Here is a 17,865-nt window from a genome sequence, read left to right on the forward strand (position 1 = left end):
TAGAACCAACATGCACGCCCTCATCGCTTTTCAGGTGTGTGTGGCACATTCATAATTCTGTAGGTGCACACATGGTAATCACGCATTCACAATTTTAGTTGTGTCAAAGGTCGCATTTAGTCTAGTACGCGTGATTTCATATGTGCACTCACATTGCGATGTGTGTGCACACAACTAAAGCTGTCCAGGTCGGGGTGTGCACCCCAGCGTCGCAGTGCATGCCGTTAGAGCACAATTTGTCTGTGTTCATCAAAATTCCAGACCTAGTTGGGTGCACATAAAGAAACACAGCACTTCATGCATTTGCACATAGCAACGCTGGTAATTATTGTTTCATCTAATTGCATGCTAAAACCCATCATTACAGATTCATTTGAATTCAAAAATCAAATTCAAACAAGAATAAAAATTGTTATATTATTGTTACCTTCGTGGTCTTCACTTCCATCCTAGTATCCTACAGCAGCAAACATCAATTGTTGCTTGACTTTGTCTGCCTTCGGATGCACAAAGACGCCAATATTCGCAGATGCGGATCGGAAGATGGTATTTGGGGTAGATTGAATGATCACAGACTTTCAGACCAAGTGGACTCCTTCCTAATCTTCTTTTAGTAAATTCTTGGAATCAATCTAAATAAAATATTAGTTTATAATTGGTGTGTAGCCAAAATTACCCTATTATCCTTTTTAATTAATTATATTAATGATATCCTTTTAAATGATTACTTAATCTAGACCATTGATTGAGTTTATTTCATGGGCTTGGATTAGTTCTTATGTTCTTACCTAAACAAGGGTTCTTACTGGAAGGTTCCCATATATATATATATATATATATATATATATATATATATATATATATATATACATATTTATATGAGTTGCTCTATTCTGTTTCTTTTTATACACAATATGTTCATTATACCAACACTCAAATATTATTTTAATTTTACTACACGTTCATTTGACAATATACATATTTGTGGTGTATCACCATTGTCGACTATATAACATTTGTCCCTCCCCTCAACCACCACCCCCATTGGACTTATGGGCCCACCTCCTCAAACCCCAAATAAATCAACAAGACAAATATATTCAATTCAAATATTTCGAATTTTCTTTTCTAGAATGTGACCTAAGCAACCCACATTTTCAAAGGATTTGCCCTTTAAAAACAAAATAAAATAAGATTATCAAATAAAAATAAAATTATAAATTTCTTTGTTAAAAATAAAAAAATAAAAAATAAAAAACTTTTCCTCCTTCAACTAAATCAAAGACCTGAAATTTTATATATTACAATATCAACTAATTAGTGAATATTTCTAAAACAATTAATCAATATGCACCCTACAACAACCAACCACAATACTTTTCAAAGGACTAATAACATTACCAAAAAAAAAAATCAATAATAATAATAACGTATAAACTTCATTCACTAAGGATGTTCGAATGAATTACTATAAAGGTTCGACTTGGTCTCAAAGCTCTTCCAACTTGTGTAAGGCCTTGAAGTTTTATGTGGAAGGGATATGAGTGGATTTTCAACACAAAAGTAAAAGTTGCAATATAATATTTGAAACATAAAAAATGAATTACTATAACATATAGACCCATTTAGCATAACTTGGCAAATTATTCTGTATATCCGGGTCTGCCTTGCAAGGTAGATCCATCATGTCTAAAATTTACATACTGAATGTTTACAATTTACATAATGATTGTTCACAATTTTGTAAAAGATAAATTGTGAATATTTTGTTTATAAATTGTGTATGTAAATTGTGAACATTCACGGTGTAAATTGTGTATTTTGGACTCGAATCCATCTTGTAAAGTGGACCCTGGTCCATGGTATAACAATTGACATAACTTCATAATATAACAATTTACTTGGTTTTCTACTACTTTGTACAAGTTATACAAATAATACAACGATAAAAATGGGCAAATTATGCTGTGCATCCGTATGCACCATGCATGGTGCATACGGATGCAAAAACGACGTCGTTTTAATAAAACGCGCGTCTCCCCTTAAAAAAAAAAAATCAAGTTCGATTCCCAGCAACAACATATGAACTAAAATTCCATAATCGATGAACTATAATTCCATAATCGATAAACTATAATTCCATAATCGATAAACTATAATTCCATAATCGATGAACTATAATTCCATAATCTAATCTATGAACTAAAAATTCCAGAATGAATGAACTAAAATTCCATAATCTATAAACTAAAATTTCATAATCGATGAACTACAGTTCCATAATCGATGAACTATAATTCCATAATCAATGAACTATATTTCCATAATCTATGAACTAAAATTCCAGAATGAATGAACAATATAATGTTGTTGCTGGGAATCGAACCTGAATTTTTTTTAAAGGGGAGACGCGCGTTTTTTAATAAAACGATGTCGTTTTGGCATCCATATGCACCATGCATGGTGCATACGGATGCACAGCATAACGATTGATAAAAATGAGAGGTATAACCAATGCAAATAATTTTTTTTTTTTATTTTAAATTTCCTCAAAAGTATATGGAATAAAAAAGGACCATTATTATCTTGGCCTTTTGTGTACAAACGAAATAAAATATATAAAATGTAAAAGTAAAGTATAATGGACCCAAGATCATATAGAAAGGACCATTATATCTTGGCCTTTTGGATTCTCACATCCCTTTGTTCATCCCGTGGGGTTGCTTATCAGCAAGGGAATGATCACTATGCTGGCTGATTTTAATAATAATAATAATAATAATAATAATAATAATAATAATAATAATAATAATAATGTTAGGAATAAAGTGTAATGGTTTTGATATGCCAAATTTGTATTTGTAGATCCCCCAATTTTATTTATAGGTCTAGTAGAGTCTTAGACCATGATCGGGAAATTATTTAATTATGAAAAGAGAAAAACAGAGGAAAATGGATGAAAATAGAAGAAGAAGATATAAAGCCGAAAATCAAGAATTTGTCTGGAGAAAATGACAAATTGAAGAAGAAGATGAATGATACAATATTCACGTCGCTACTACTCAAAGAAGATATCCCAGAAGAATTTTCGTGAAGAAAATTAATATTGGAAGAATGCATGAAGTTGACTTGGAGATCAAGCATCTATGGAAAGAAAGAAGTACATCAAATATGATTGGAGATTTAATCAAAAGCTGTACGGACGAAGTGGATGATGCTTGATATATTATTCAAAATGGCTCAAGTCCGAAACTCACCATCAACAATTTTACAAGGTAAAATTTGAGAAGTCAAATTAAATTAATCTGATGGAGTTGGGCGCTAGTTTAAAGCTTTGGGCGCCGATTGAAATTGGAGCTAGTTTCTGATGGAGTTGGGCGCTAGTTTAAAGCTTTGGGCGCCGATTGAAATTGGAGCTAGTTCGAAGCAATTGAAATTGGAGCTAGTTCGAAGCAATTGAAATTGGAGCTAGTTCGAAGCAATTGGGAGCCAGTTTCAGAGAAATTGAGATTGAGCTAGTTCAGAGAAATTGAAATTGGGAGCAAGTTTCAAATGGAATCAATTCAAGTTGGGAGCAAGTTTCAAATGGAATCAATTCAAGTTGGGAGCCAATGTAGAATTGAAATTGGGAGCCATGGGATGCAATTCATATTGAGGACAGATTGAGGACCAATTAAAAGAAGACATTGAGGAGCAATTGAATTGAGATGAAATTCAAAGAGAAGTCCAATTTCGAAGTCAACATTGAGAAGTAATTGGAGCACCAGGAGATGTTGGGAGCCAATTGCAAGTCAAAGTCAATTGGGGTCCAATTACAAAGGACCCAGATATTTCCATCCAACGTTAAAACAGAGGAATATCAGATGAAGTTTGGGAGCTCATTTACATGGAGATGAAGATCTTTCAAACGGCTAGCTTATCTCTTTCTGACATTTTTGCAGAAGATAAGATAAGATCTCTGACATGGGAGCGTCTCTTTCCAACGGACGAATTCTCATCACCAGCTATAAAATGATGAAGATATGAAGACTTGAAGATGGGGAACTTACGAACAAGAGAGCAGAAAATTCGAATCCATCAAAGGATCGAATAGGGCAATTAAGCTTAAAAGAGCTAAAATCTTCAAGTGTGAGAAAAGAACTCAGAGAGCTTCAAGAGAAAAATATTCTGAGAGTTCTTAAACAGAGCAAAGCAGAGCAAAAATATCAAGTGCTTTACTTGATATATTCAAAGAGAGAAAACACTCAGAGCTGTCAAGAGAAATCATTCCAGAGTGTTTATCTTCATCAAAGAGACCTGCGCATCATTGAAGATCATCTATAGAGTCTCAGAAGTTGGAAGCAAGACAACACTTGTTTTGGAGCAAAACAAGAGAAGGGAGGAAAGTAGCACGGAGCTGTGAAATCCTGGATTGTCACACGGAGCTGTGAGATCCGAAGCAGCAGTGTCGGAGGCACTGGCGTGATTGGTGTGGGCTTGGTGATCAAAGCACCAGATCACGGGATACGTTTCTACCGGAGTGTGGAAGACGGGGGGAAAGTAACGCGGAGTCGTGAAATCCTGGGATAGTAGCGCGGCGACGTGAAACCCGAAGCAGCAGTGTGGTGTCACTGGGCGTGATTAGTGCGGGCTTTGTGATCAAAGCACTAGATCACGGAAATTCATTGTATCTTGGAACCAAGGAGTGGTAGATATAGTGAATTGGCTCTTGGAGAAAAGAGCAAGTGGAGTAGGAGGATTACACCACCTCGCGAACCACTATAATTGTCTTGTGTTCTTTACTGCTTTCTTTACATACCGCTCTTTACATATTTGCTCTCACGAAGATATACTGCTCACACAATCTCACACACACTTTATGTTTAATTATTTCTGTTGTGCACCATACTCTAACAATCTAGTTAAGAGTTGGTTTATCTCTGTCTTAGCAATTGTTGTGCTGTGCGAAAAAGTTTGAAAGTCTATTCACCCTCCCCCCCCCCCCCCCCCCCCCCTCTCTAGACTTTCACCTAACCTCTTTTGGGACCAACAAATAATAATAATAATAACAATAATAATAATAATAATAATAATAATAATAATAATAATAATAATATTATTATTATTATTATTATTATTATTATTATTATTAGTATTATTATAAATATAAATATTTCAAAAAAAATGGCAAATTAAAGAGAATAAAATTTCTAATCAAATTTTAATAATCAGAATATAAGTTTTAATAAAAATAATCCATTTTTTTGTTTGATAAAAAATAAAAATCATAATTAAAATAAATGAATAAAATATATAACGCATAATACACACACATAGTGTGTATGTATGTGTGTGGGCCTATATATATAGTAACTATGTATTATAAACTCAACAAAATTAACACACACAATTTTTCTTTGCCTTTCTTGTTTCGTTGAAAAATTTAAAAAAAATAAAAATTATAGTGACCCGAGGAAGATAATTACATCTACCCCAACGCCATTATACATATCGTCTTCAAAGGCTGAATCAATTTCCTGCTCCCTAAATAAGGAATAAAGTGAATTATAAAAAATAAATAATAAATATAATAATGATTGTAGACTTGTAGTATATATAGTGATCACCAATCACATTGAGTTTGATTAATATAGGCTTAATTTGAATTTTTATATAATTTATTTACGATGTTAATTGAAATGAATACTTTAGTTGAAGAGAATGAGCTCTTTCACTATTATTATGTGCTCTATAATTATGCAACAAATAAGTAAAATTAAAGATTATATATTCATGTATGAAAAGCCTAGATAAATAAACTCCTTTAGGCATAACTTCCGTATTATGAGAAATGTTGTCTGCTGACATTCTCTAAGACAGACAAAAACCTAGAATATGACTTTAAGATTTACACCAAAATTGCATGCCTATCAAGATTTGATTATTTTTTGACGTTTTCTTGGAATTTCTTTGTCTTAATACTCTTTATTTTTTCTAAAACCCAAAATTAAATATTAAAAGTTTACCCCAAATTGCACGGTGTTAAATGTTAAATGTTATTGTCAAAATGAAATGTGTTGTAGTTGGTACCAACTACAACACAATACCAACTAGTCAACTAAACCATTGTCCAAAACTAAATTGCAAACTTCGACAGCTTCGACTGGTGACGCAATCTTGTTTCCAAAGAAGATGCTACACTCAGTTCCCGTTGGCTGTCTCAATTTTGTCAAATCCTGCAAAGAGTTTGCAATGTGGATTGTTGAACCAGAGTCAACCCACCAAGAATTAGTATTAACTTCTGACATTTAGATTTGAAACAAACAAAAGAAGATGGAACATACCCAAGCTTAGCCACAAGCCTTTGTTCCTCCATTGCACACATGGTTATCAACTCATTGATAGACCAGTCCACTTTATGTGTGATGTAGGAAATCTTAAAAGGATTGTACTCCTGAGGAAGGGTATCAAGTGCAAAAAGCACCAAATAATCATCTGATAGAATGATTTCCAACTCCTTTAATTGAGCCGCAATATCCCTGAGTTGCATAATGTGTTCACGCGTTCCCTTGACAGTGGAAAGACGCAAATTTCTCAACTTCATGATTAGAGTCATTGCCAAAACTTTCTTTGATTCAATGAAGTTATCATCGATAGCTTTGAGCAAGGGTTTCGCTTTCTTAATGTCCTCAAAGCAAAAACGAATTTTTCTAGAAATTCTTGACTTAATGAAGAGCACACATAATCCATTGGATTTCTCCCATTGTGCGCGAAGCTGCTTGGCTTCGCTAGTGCTTTCTTCAGTAACCTCAGGGGGTTCCTCATTGAGAACAGCGTAATCCAACTCTAATAATCTTAATTACAAGAGAATAGCATCTTTCCACTCTTTGTAGTTATCTTCATTAAGGATTGGAACATTAATTTGTGTTTGGGTGACAGGATGAGTTGGTGTAAAGAATAATAATTAATGCTTGGTTAGAATTTTCGAGGCACAAAAAATTAGAGAGAGATACTGAAGTACATAATATTACCAATGTAAAATTATGCGAAGGATAAATTCGGATGCCATAAAAATTGCCTGTGGGCTAAATTTTTACGCATAATGAATTTACCAAAACTGAATGGTGGAAACGGAATGGGTGCAATTTTAATTTTTCCACCCTTAATGACAAAACTACCAAAACTATATGCCGATACATAATCCCTGTGGGCAAATTATGATCATAGTATGGTATTTCATCCTAATTAACCCTACAAATATAACAAAATTGCCTGTGGGCTAAATTTTGCCATATCACGCAGAGTGAATTACAATATTCTTGCATTAACTTTATGTGAGTAAAACTTAATATGTAATTTTGGAAAAATTAAAGATGTTGTGGCTACTCTTTAATTAACCAAAGAACATAATCACATTAGCAAGAAAACCTAATTAACAAACAGATTAAACCAAAATATGATACACAATCCTTAGGTATACTCCCAGGAAAGTTGGTCGAGACGAAGCTCGGTTAAAAACCAACTCCTTAGACAGAGTAGCATCGCAAGGGGACTAGTAGCAACAGGGCTTTTAAGCCAGGGCCATAGAACTAGTATTCCTCCCCAAGAAACTTCCCTAATTCATGTGTTGTCATTTTTTGAAGTAAAATCGTTTGAGAGATCTAAAGAGTAGTTTCACCTATGGATAAGGCTTTGAATAGGGTAAACTACGAATTGTTTATGTACTTTATGTGCTTTAGGAACTTTATAAGAGCACGAATGGAGTAATAACTGAAGAGTGAGTAATAATATGCATAATCTAACCTGAAAGGCACAAATTCACCTAAAGGCACTAAATCATGCATAATCAGCATATAATTCAGACCTAAAAGGCTCTAAAATTTTCTTAATGAACATGCTTTTTTACAGGCATAATTATAACAGTCAAATAATTATTGCAATAAAGAGATAAATAGCATGCTCAGATTATGCATATTACTCACAAATACTCCACAATTAAATTGCAACACTTAATACAATTTAAACTGAAAAACATTATTAAATTAAAATTCAACTGAAAAATTAAAAACTGAATAATTATTCAAAGTTAAATAATAATTTAATAATAGACTTAATAAAAAAAAATTCAATTGGATAATTTAATTAGAAGAAGTCCAAATATGATGATGATATTAAACTGAATGAATTGATGTAGTCCAAATATCAATTCAGGCTTGACCCAAAACCATAACAGGCCCAGTTAAAAAGAAAATTTATAATAATTTTTTTTCTTAATGAGCCCAGGTCTAGCCCAAATTGGGCCAGACCTGGCCCATTAACACATCATCATCATCTTCTTCACTAATCTGCTTCATGAAGAGGCAGTGGCGCAACGCAGAGACCAGGGAGGTCAGCAGCATCGACGATCAGCAGCCAAGGGTCGCCGGCGTCACCGCAAGGAGGTTAGACTGCGACAACGTCGCCGGGAGACCTAGCGTCGTTGCCGCCACCAGCCCGCAATGCAACGCCAACGCCATCGGCCGCCGTCTTCCGTCATACTACCGCGATGCAACCCAGTCCAGCCAACGACGTGCAGAACAGGGCGTTCCTTGAGGCCGTGCCTTCGTCGCCGATTGAGCTGCGCCATCACCGGAAACCATCGTTGATTGTGCTGAATGAGAAGACGACGGGAAAACGACGGAAAAAAAAACATCTATCTCCTCCAATCAACAATGACCGCCGGTGACTGAACACGTGCGAAGCAGTAGGCCAAAATAATTATCCAATTTTTTTTTTTTTTGTTTCTTAATGCGGAATAAAATCTTAATTTCCAGCAGCCCAGACAATATAATTGCATACTAAAGAATATTCACATAATCTCAATTATATAACAAAGTATATAAAATATGCAAATATTTAAGCAATTAAAAAAAAACTAGGCAGAGATTATTTATGGCGACTGATACCAACTGTTAGACTAAAATATCACATGCACCATATAATATGTGATTACAGGATCGACTAACCTCCAGCCATAGTCTTCTTGTTACGGTTGAGCGATCCGGACTGCTGCAGAGATAACGAGTATTTTGTCACTCACTTTACTCAGCTCTCTCTAGATGGTGTATGAGGTATGTAATGTGAGCAGTGAGAGGACTAGTGACCTTATATAACCACTGGCCATCATTGTGGTTGATTGTCTTTAGGTCTCCTAAACCCTAACCAGACTCCTAATCATAATGGTAGTCTAGCTATTAGGTTATTAGTGTTGCACCACATATCAAATACTGAATATTATCATAACTTATCCTAATGTTATAATAATAGTAACGGATAAACGTTACACATTTAACATTTAACACCGTGCAATTTGGGATAAATCGGTTAACCGATCAATTATTCAAAAATAAATTTGATTCGATTAATTCGGTAATACAAAGTTCAATTCGGTTAACGGTTAAAGCTTTAAAAACATTGATTAAAACGGTTCGATTAACTGATTGTACACTTCTAGTTGGTAAATTATTGAATCATAAATTTATGTATATTTGGTAAATGCCAGACTATATTGGTAGATTGGTAATACAATAATTTAAAAATATAAAACTTGTGTAATAATATTTTTATTTTGTTTTGGAAAATATAAAATCTATCTACTCTGTACTCTATTTTAATTGCACGACAAACAGTCAAACATGTAAATAATAGTTTATTGTCATCCTTTCAAAAAAAAATAGTTTATTATCATAATAACAACAACAACAACAAAATTCAAAGTAAAAATAATTAAATAAATAATAAACATACATATATACTATGTTAGGTTAGGAACCTTGTATTAAGATTTTGATGATACCAATGTAATGTATAAAGTAGACCCCTAATTATTAGCTTTTTCGATCGCTACTTTCGTCCTAGACGAGAGTTGCCATAACTCCCCTGTAATTCGTGTTAAGCTAGACAAACACACGAAAATGAGTTATGTCTAGTTGATAGGGTCTCCAAGACGAAAGAAGACACAAGACACGATAGACAACAACGAGATTTAATAAGGAGTTGTCAACTACCTCGAAAGGATAGTTTTATTAAAAAGACAAATCTCACCAAGCATTCTTTCTCTTCAACAACGAGAAGAATGTTTTGTCTGTCTGATTTGACAACATCCTAGGAACATAAGGACCTCAACTTGTGGGACACGTTTACCAAGGAGCATTAAATAAAGATGTACCGTCTCCTGGAGCTAAAAGACAAAACCCTAATGCCTTCCATACCTTCAACGGCTACATGTTACAACCTCATTAATGGAGCATTTAATGCATGAAGCTCCCCGGTCCTTATCCACTGGATAAAAGGTTCGGAAATTTCATCTCCCTCCAACGGATGAATTTTCATCACCTATATAAACCCACCTTCATCAACTAAGAAGGTGCTGGTTCCATCCACTCGATCCATATATGCAAAAACTCTTAAAAACGCTCTCAGCTCTCTCAAGCTTTTGTGAACCAATGTTAAGGTGCTAAGATATTTTGAAAAAGTTCATTGATCATCATCTTACACCTTAAAGAAGTCTTGCCATTTGTACGAAGCAATCATCTCACACAGTCTAGACTTCATCAAGTTGGAGAAATCAGAAATCATTTTCTACCAACCTCAACTCTGAAGAAGAAGTTGATAGAGGCGGAGTAAACTTGAGAAGTTGAAAAACCTACGAAGGCTGTCCGGCTTAGTGACCAAGGAAGTCTTTGTGTAATTGTACTAACGAGTGATAGTGCAATCCTTCCATAAATTGTGGAAGAAGAGTGGAGTAGGCAACGTTAGCCGAACCACTATAAAATCTCTCGTCTCTCTATCCCATACCTACGCTTTTCATTTCTGCATCATATTGACCTCATTACTGTTACTGCATCATAGAAGTGAACCGATAATGCCACGAAAGTTTTCTTTACAACATAAACTCGTGCAAAGCAAATAATCGAATTTGACATTTCCGCTGCGCCAAAACACCGAAAGTTGGTTTTTAGGGCAAAACACGAAAAAAGTCTATTCACCCCCTCCCCCTCTAGACTCTCACTACACTCTATCGGGACCAACATGTTATTTTATATGTTAAACGCAAATAATTAATTTACGAAATGCCTTTACTCCACGAATAATTAATAATACCCACGAATTAAAATAGTTAATATAATTCATTATTAACTACTCCACTTCTCCATTTTACCTATTATATTCTTGAGACCAACTTTTTTGTCTTTACTAATTTTCTTTAGTATTTCCTTATTATTTTTAAATTTAATTTTTTGTGTTTAATTATAATTTTAATGTAATTTTTAAATATATAAATTTATATATTAATTATGAACTTAATATTATAAAAAATTTTAAATGGTAAATAACTTGCCTACAAAAAGAAAAATTCTCTCGCTTTTAGGATCCCCACATCCTGACCCAACAAAATAGTGGACATCACCTAGTAAGTGAACCAGGCATAGAGTACATTATTTCTATGTATAAGGCACATTATTTCTATGTATATGATACATTATTTTTATACGTAACTGACGGATATATTGGGAATCGACCCGAACCGACCCGAGGGCGCGAAGCAAGAACGGGTCCCGGGACGGCGCCACGTACCCGCCCCAGCCGAGGCCTCGCCACGTGGCCCCCGCACGGGCCACGTTGGAGGCCGGGCCTGCCTCTCCAGGAGGCTGGGCCGGCCTCTCCTGGAGGCCTGGCCTGCCTCTCCAAAAGGCTGGACCTGCCTCTCCAAGAGGTCGGGCCGACCTCCACATGGGCCCGGCCTGGGCCCATGATGAGCTCGACCTGGCACCCGCAGCGCGGCCCGGTCGCGAGACCGGGCGCGGTCAACTCCAGATCCAACTATCCCCCGTTTTAGGGGGAGGCGATTGGGGACTTAGCTTGTATAAAAGCCCCCCTCCTTGTCCTAACAAGGGACACGCTATCTACGATCTACATTTCCTACATACTTTGTCCTAAAATACTACTGTAATAGCCAATTCTACGGCATTTAATACAATCTACGGTCTCACGGCCTTTGCTATAACGTTCGTACTACTTATTTATTATTCGTATCCTTATTCGGGTTAATTAAGTCGGACCCCCGGTTTAATTAATTCCATCATTGCTGCTCTTGTTGAGAGCTGCTATACAAGCTTAAGCGCTCTCCCCACTATTGTTCATCCACGGCGATGGCAAGATCGAGATCCAGCTCTCGTCATACCAACGGTTCCCGCGGAACCCAGCTCGTAGCGAACGGGGTGGCGGTCTTCACTATTGCCCCCGCTCCGGCTCGCGCACTCATCCAGGAGGGGTGGCGGTCTTCAAACAAGCTTCCACGGCGCTGGCGCGCGTCGCGGCGGTCCTTCGGGCAGAGGAACACGCCGACCTAGGCGCCACCCGAGGGGCGCCGGCGTCACCTCCACCTCCTCCCACCCGGGGGCGCAGCGGTCCAAGCACCTGGCCACCCCAGGCACCTCTCACCCAGGGGGAGGTCAACTCGCCTCGACCATCGGAGAGGAGGGGACTCCCGCCGAGGCCGCCAGCGCGACGGCGATGGAAGGGCACCAACCCAAACCAGGCCCGCCCTGGAGAGGTGGGCGATCACGTATCGGCCCGGGACAGCCTGCGTCCGAGGCCAGCAAACGGGCCACCGGCGAAGGAATCATGCTCCCGCCGGCCACTGCGACAAGAATCGGCCACTCGGAGGTCGCTGAGCCATGGGCCACGCGCCCAGCCGCGACACGAGGCAGCTTCGCGTGGGTCCGCAGGGCGGGTCCCTCGACCCCACCCGCGACGTGAGCAGGCCTCCCGGGTCGAACGATCGGGTGAAACGAATGGTAGAGCTCCGAGCTCCCATCGGGTAGAGGTCGAGCAGCTGCGGAGGAGGATGGACGAGCTCCAGAAGAAGATCGATGAGAGGGTCGGATCTCCAGAGCCCCAGGATATGTTGTCCTCCCCGTTCGCAAACGCCATCATGGAGGAGCCCTTACCTCGAGATTTTCGCTTTCCCACCATTAAAGCGTACTCGGGGACCACGGACCCGCGGGCACACCTGACCAGGTACAGGGCCGCCATGATGATCACCGAGGTACCAGACGCCATCCTATGTAGGGGGTTCTTCGCCACCCTGGACGGGCAAGCGCATGATTGGTTCAGATCCCTCCCGGCGGGGTCCATCTCCACCTTTGCGGACCTCACCCAGCAGTTCCTATCCCATTTCACCACCAGCATACCGCGGAAGAAGCAAATTGCCGACCTGTGTGATTTGAAGCAGGGGAGCTCGGAGTCACTGGCCGAGTACCTTAGCAAGTGGAAGAAAGAAGCCATGGGGGTCGCCGACTTTGATGGGAAGTCGGCCATGGTGATTTTCCGAAACAACTTGAGGTCAGGCGCTTTTCACCAGGACCTCATCAGGTACCCCCCCCCCCCAGGACCTATACCGACCTGATGGACAAGGCAACAAGGTACGCTGACGCCGAGGCTGCCGAGAAGAGGAAGAAGGAATAGGAGGAAGGAAGAGGTCGAAAAGACAAGGCGCCCCAGGAGGAGCGCAAGGCGCCGCGGCCACACCGACGTGAGTACGCTGAGGGGCCTAGGCTGAACCCCACACGCTATCTCACCCCGCTGACACAACTTGTGGGTACCATCTTGGCGCACGCGGAGGACCAGGGAATCGTGGTATTCCCGAAGGAGGAGTGCATGAAGATATCGGCGAGGGGGGACCCCAACAAGTACTGCAGGTTCCACCTGTAGAAGGGGCACGATACAGACGAATGCATCCTCTTAAAAAGACAAATCGAGGAGCTCATCCAAATGGGTTACCTCGGCCAATTCATTAAGAGGCCCGACCAGGCGCAGGGCCAGAAGCAAGGCAATGTATGGAGGAAGGGGGGTGGCAAGGCGCCATCCACCTCGGCTCCCCGTAAGAGGGACCACCACGACAACAGCTCCGAGGAGGAGGAGAAGACAACAGAGGACTCCCAGCCCCCGAGGAAACGTACCATCTACGTCATCTTTGGGGGGCCCGAGGGAGGGGACTCGCCAGCCGAGCAGAAGAGGTTGGCGAGAAGCTTGTACGTGGGGGAGGTCACACGAACACCCCGCGAGAAGAAACCAAAGAGGGAGCCCATCACGTTCACCGACGCCGACCTACCTGACGGGCCCCTCCCCCACCGGGACGCCTTGGTGGTCAAGCTGGACATCAACAACGTGGTGGTGCACCGGGTGCTCGTGGACACGGGTAGCTCGGTCAACGTCATGTACCACGACACATTCACCCTGCTAGGACTCTCAAGAGGGCAACTGGAGCAGGTACGAACCCCCCTATCCGGGTTCACGGGGGACTCAATCGAGACAGAGGGGTCGATCACTTTGATGGCGGAGATAGGCACCCCACCTCACACCAAGAGTTGGGAGGTCGAGTTCGTAGTCGTCAAAATCAACTGCGCCCACAATATCATTCTCGGCCGACCCGCCCTAGAGGACCTCAGGTGCGTGATTTCCATGGAGCACCTGTGTCTCAAATTCCCGACACCGACCGGGGTCGGGGTCGCCCGAGGGGACCAAAAGGTGAGCCGCAGTTGCTACTTGAAGGCGTGCCGCCAAATTGGTCAAAAGGACCGCCAGGTCCACACCAGGACGGCCACGTAAGAGGAGGATCTTGGCATTGCTATTCTAGGAGGGGGACCATTCCCTCCCCCAATAATGTCTTGGTGAACGACAATAAGCGGAATAAAGTTTCATGTCACGAAACACGTTGTGAGTAGGACCCTTGTTACGAAGTTGGTTCTCCAAATATATATATATATATATATATATATATATATATATATATATATATATATATATATATATATATATATATATATATATATATATATATATATATATATATATATATATATAAAATCATGAAACAAAGGGGGAACGAGTGCTCACTCATGACTTCCCCCCGCGGACCCTAAGGGGGCACGAGGTCCGACCTCGCGTACCAACCCCGACGGAAGAGCCCGGTGGCACAGTCCGAAAGGACTTGGCCCGAGCGGCTAATGCGCACCCTAAGGGGGCACGAGGTCTAACCTCGCGTACCAACCCCGACGGAGGAGCCCGGTGGCTTGGTCCGACAGGACTGGGCCCAAGCGGTTAGGCGCGCCCTAAGGGTGCACGAGGTCCGACCTCGCGTACCAACCCCGACGGAAGAGCCCGGTGGCGTAGTCCGGAAGGACTTAGCTCGAGCGGCTGAGGTACCCTAAGGGGGCACGAGGCCGGACCTCGCGTACCAACCCCGACGGAGGAGCCCGAGTTCCTAGCCTTGAACGAGCCAGGATGGAGCGGCTATCGTACCCTAAGGGGGCACGAGGCCGGACCTCGCGTACCAACCCCGACGGAGGAGCCCGAGTGCCTAGGCTTGAACGAGCCAGGACGGAGCGGCTATTGCACCCTAAGGGGGCACAAGGCCGTACCTCGCGTACCAACCCCGACGGAGGAGCCCGAGTGCTTAGGCTCGAAAAAAAAAATCAGGGGCAGTTTGGAGGACCTCGGCCCTAGGCCGAGGTCGAGGTCGGCCCGACCTCGGCATGGCAAGTCGGCACGCGAGGTCGGCCGACCCCGGGGTTGGCACGACCTCGGCACCGGAGGATGGCACGACCTCGGCAGAGGGGGACGACCGTCGCCGAGGCCGACCCCGGCGTGGCTTGAGCCCGGGAGGTCGGCCGAGGGGCCACGGAGGCGTGGCCTGCAGGCCACCCCCGTGGTAGCGTCACGGCGACGCCACCGCGCCGGCGCCGTGACAGAGTGACATGGCAGAGACGCGGCGGTGCGTATGTGTCGTAGCAGATGAAGGAGTTATGTTTCGGATGGAGTTTTCATCATTATCACAAGAAGTGCACTTTGACGTTACCTATAAGGCTTGGACGCGGACATCTCGGGGTCGGCATTTTGGGGGGTCGGCTGGAGCATCTACTCTCCTTCACTGACGATTACTCGAAGCTCGGAGAGTGGGGGACTGATGACGGATATATTGGGAATCGACCCGAACCGACCCGAGGGCGCGAAGCAAGAACGGGTCCCGGGGCGGCGCCACGTACCCGCCCCGGCCGAGGCCTCGCCACGTGGCCCCCACACGGGCCACGTTGGAGGCCGGGCCAACCTCCACATGGGCCCGGCCTGGGCCCATGATGAGCTCGGCCTGGCCCCCGCAGCGCGGCCCGGCCGCGAGACCGGGCGCGGTCAACTCCAGATCCAACTACCCCCCGTTTTAGGGGGAGGCGGTTGGGGGCTTAGCTTGTATAAAAGCCCCCCTCCTTGTCCTAACAAGGGACACGCTATCTACAATCTACATTTCCTACATACTTTGTCCTAAAATACTACTGTAATAGCCAATTCTACGGCATTTAATACAATCTACGGTCTCACGGCCTTTGCTATAACGTTTGTACTACTTATTTATTATTCGTATCCTTATTCGGGTTAGTTAAGTCGGACCCCCGGTTTAATTAATTCCATCAGTAATGTTCATTATTTGAATATGTACAAAATAGTATGCAAACAGTTTAAGGGTTCATTATTTATATGCATAAGATCGGTACGATTCACTATTTGTGTATATAGGGTGCATTATTTGAGCATGTACAAGCTGATTGAAGTTCTAGGTTCATTTATGTTATACATGAGATTCATTATTTGTTGAATATCTTATTTCTTTAATTTGTTGAGCATAGCTTGACTTATTTGGCACACCCCACACCCTTTACTTAAAAATCTAATATTCAGTAAATCTAAGTCCACTATTTGTATGCATAATAAGGTTCGCTATTTGTGTGAATGTGTTTCGATGCATAGTCCACAATAAACTTTGCCAATAGTGGATGGGTAAATCATAGCATGATTACTTAGCGGTCAATTAGTTGGAGGACTAGTAACGGGCGCCTACAAAAAGCCCACCATATTAGGTGAAAAATAACTCCAATCAAACATAAGTTCATTAACTAAATCAGACACACACACGCACAAAAAAAAAAAAAAAAAAAAAAAAAAAAAAAAAATCCATTAACTAACACAATCAATACCCACAAATTAAAGATATATGCTTAATTGTCAAATACCTCATAAGAAATCTAATTTGATAGGACATAACATAATCCCATCATTAAATCAAAGCCCCTAAACTTCTAGCTCTTGATCTCTCTAAGTTACATTGGTTGCATGAGGATGCAAACGACAAAAGTGTAAGAGACTTCAATTCAATGAGGATGCATAACAAAAGTGGATATGTTAACATGTTCATTGGTTAAGGAATTTTCGCATTAGAAATCATAGTCACTTCATCATCGTATAACGTACTTATATATGTTTGGAATATATTGTGCTTGTGTACTTGAGAGATTTGTTCTTTAGAAAAAAGAAAAAAAAAACTAAAATTAAAAATAAGAGGAACAACTAATCACCAACTTATTATTTAATGACGTTGAATTAATAAAATTTTTCATCTCAGGATGAAGCGGGTATTATTAGGTAGAAAATTATAGGTAACCAATAACAAATGCACAATTAAATTTCTTTAATTTATATTTGCATAGCGGTCAATGTCATGTTTTAATGACAAGAATTAGTTCTCCAAACCTCTTACACAATAATTAAACGGTTAGTTGGGAACAACAACAACTATTAAACGGTTAGCGTGGGAAATATGCTTAAAGTGGGCTAATCCCTTGTGCGCATGCACCGGCATTTGATCTTGTTGCTGAATCATTGAGTCACCGTGATATAAATCATCTCAAATGCTCTGTCAAGCCGGGGTATAAAGGACCCTTAGGTTTGTAGATTCAACCTTTTGGGATAAGAATAATTAAATGGTTATTAGGTTATACTTCTTTTAATATTCAG

This window comes from Ipomoea nil, unplaced genomic scaffold, assembly GCF_001879475.1.
Source record: "Ipomoea nil cultivar Tokyo-kokei standard unplaced genomic scaffold, Asagao_1.1 scaffold0205, whole genome shotgun sequence".
NCBI lineage: Eukaryota > Viridiplantae > Streptophyta > Magnoliopsida > Solanales > Convolvulaceae > Ipomoea > Ipomoea nil.